This window comes from Egretta garzetta, unplaced genomic scaffold (genome assembly GCF_000687185.1).
Source record: "Egretta garzetta isolate BGI_Z169 unplaced genomic scaffold, ASM68718v1 scaffold788, whole genome shotgun sequence".
Lineage (NCBI taxonomy): Eukaryota > Metazoa > Chordata > Aves > Pelecaniformes > Ardeidae > Egretta > Egretta garzetta.
In genome coordinates this window covers 254,644-257,899 of record NW_009260668.1, presented here as the reverse complement: position 1 = coordinate 257,899, position 3,256 = coordinate 254,644, and positions in this window count along the sequence as shown.

Here is a 3,256-nt window from a genome sequence, read left to right as displayed (position 1 = left end):
TCTCTTCTTATGGCTGGAAAAATCCAATTAAAATACAATGTCTGGCTAAACTTGGTATCCTCATCGCAAAAGCATAATGAGTTCTTTGCGTTTTGTGTGTCTCTCAGCTAATGAGTTCTCCCCTTTTATATGGAAGCTCTGAAGACAGATTTTTGTTATCTTTTTTATTATTATTAAGAAAGGAAAAAAAAAAAGTCTGAATACAGTACCTCTCAGACATCCTGCCCATGTCAAGGGCTGCCAAAGCATGTAGAGTGTGATTATAGCTTCCTATTTCATTGCTGAAGTGGCTCTATAAATAACAATGTTCAATGAAAATTGCTGGCAGAAGCATTGCTTTTTAAGCATGAGAATGTACAAAAAAATCTCAATAACTAGATGCCTTTTTTCCCCCCTAAGCATCCTAAAGGTTTTATAGGTCCAAAGGGAACAGATTACTGTCAGGATTTTTGAAACAACTTTTTCTACCGTGATAACCATTTCTATTTTCCCTGGTTGTTATCAAAGATCTGCAAAGCCAAGATCAATACCCCAAATTTCTGTTGATACTGAGACTGATTTCCTGAGCTGGAAAACTAAACCCAAATGATTTTGAGATCATGGACTGAAAGGAAATTTGCACAGCCAGACTTTCATAGCATTTGCGGCTCAGGGGGGACTCTCGACTCCAACTCTCACACTTTTATTGCACATTTGCACATCTCAGCCAGTTTTCCAAGCGTTGGACTGAGCGGCTTGCCTTGTCTAAGCAGTTATCCCAGTGATAACTCTGGCTGAGAAGACATTGCCAGACTGCTGTCCTCAGTAGTTTGTTCCAGTAGTTAATCAATGTGACAACTTTAAAAAAAAAAAAAAAAAGTTATAAAAATTGTGCTGTATTTCCTGTTTGAATTTATGTGGTTTCAGCTTCCAGCCATCAGTTTGTGTCCATGCCTTGTCCACTAAGTTCAAGAGCCTTTTAACACCAGATATCTTCCCTCTGTGAAGGTGGCCTAGTAACTGAGTCATTGCTCCATTTTTTTTTTTGAGAAAGGGGACAGATAAAATACCTTTGGTCTCTCTGGCAGGACAGCATTTCTCTAGCCCTTGAATTATTTTCATCGTGTTTTTTTTCTGCACTGCCTCCCTTCTTCCAAATTCCTTTCCAAAAGAGGAGCCTCAGCACTGTACCCAGCACTTGGTGACTAACAAATTCTTACATGGAGGGAAAACAATGGTCTCAAATCCTTCCCACTCTTTGGATTTACACCTTTGGGCATTACATTTGTCCTTTTTGCTACACGGTGCAGTTGTAGGCTTTCTTTGTTAACTGCTGGAGCATTTTTCAGGGCCACAGCTCCTTGCTGTGTCGCTTCATTTTCTGTAAATAGGTTGCTTTCCTTGTTCCTAGACCTATTACTTGCATAGGTCTGATGCAGAGATGCTTGCTCTGAATGGGCCCAGATGACTGCCTTAAAACCAGTTTATAATAACAAAAAATTCAAATGGAAATACTGTCCATTAAGCAAAAGGTATCTCAATAATTTTTGGGCATATAACCCTAAGGTAAAGGTGTCTGTATTTTCAAAAGGAAACTTCTCACACCAGTTCCAGCAATACTTGGGCTAAGCAGCTGTTACTGGTTTTTCTTACATTTTGAAAGGAATAAAGTTATGCATTGTTTTACAAATGCTTTACGTATGTTTATCAGTCATTCACAGATTTTAGACACCTTCTCCCCTCTTCATGTGAATTGGTTTTGTTTAGTGACTTATTCTCTGCTCTAGAAATCAACCCAGAGTTCCAACTTTTTGGCTTTAATCAAACAGAGGAGAAACAATTTTTTTTTTTTGGATAAACATTATTTCGGCTCTACCCACAGACTGTTTTAAAGTCCCATAAATTAGAAAAAATGTTCAACATATTGAATGGAACACATTTCTTGAACACCTTAAAAAAAGTTGAATGGGATAATCATAACTCTTTTTGGACTTTACTAAGCAATAAATTAGCTGAGCTACAATTCTGAGCATCAGAGAGACTTGATTTACTTTCAAATAACAGATATTTAGCTTTAAAATACAGACTACTTAGATGTCAGAGAAAGTTAATAATTTAGAATTTTTTATTGCTCTGTTAACTCAGAACTATTTCTGCTGTGAGGTAACTTTTTCAAACTTTGATAAATGAAAAGACGACTATTTTATCTGACAATTATCCATAATCTAGCAATTATCTTGTATGAAGCAAAAGAAACAAATGTCTGCAGTTTGATGGGAAATTCATGCATATCTTTGAAGAATATGTCTCCTGAAGTACGATCCATGATTAAATTAAAGACTTTGGGATATGTGAAATTATCTAGTCATTGTCTTCCACTTTTCTTCTGGCTGCTAGAGTGAGATTTCCAAATTGTATCAGGGTAAAGAAAATTCTGTATTCCAGCGAAAACGCTGCGAAGTTTAGGTAGGTCAAGAAATGTCTTCAAAGATAACAGTCCTTACTCCCACCAACCCTAGCATTCATTTACACTCCTTTGGCTGTGAAAAGAAGATTCAGAGTAAGTGCAAACGTATCTTGCTCTAGCTTTATGGTAGGGAGAAGAGTCATTAGTGTGAGTGTCAGGCCCAACAGTTTTGTCTCCTTTCCCTTTCTTACTTGTACCTGTGTCCCACAGTGGGAATAGGGTGTCATCTCCTAGGATAGGGACCGAGAGCAAAGTGGAGCCCCTTGTCACACAGCAAGGCGATAGCTTCTTCCAGCCTTCTGTTGAGCTCTGTGACCTGCAAATTATATTTTTTCAGGGGCTATTTTTCAATAGGGATTTCTAAAAGGATAGTGTGATGATGGAGGGCTAGAGCTGGAGATAAAACAAACTCATCCAAACTTTTTGAAAGCTGAGAGGAGGCTGTGCCCATGGGTATGCCTTGATGCAAGGCGAGCACGGTGCTCACTCATGCTCAGGGCAACTCACTCGCAGCCAGCGTGCTGCCCAGCATGACAGCCAGACTCACCGTGGGAAGCTTCCACTTCCATCTGAGCTGTTAGAGGCTAAAAAAGTTTGAATGAAAATAAAGAAAGAAAGGGAAAGGTGGGTGCACATCTCCCTTCCCCCCCATTTAACTGTTAGGATATCGCGTTGCTCTGTCAGTCAATAGTGAGTTTTTGATTTTATAAGACTGTCATGTCACGTTGGACTTAGCATTTGAAAGCCAAAAGAACTTGAGGGACTGGAGGATCATGTGGCTATTCTTCCAGCCAAGTTTCCCTCAGATCT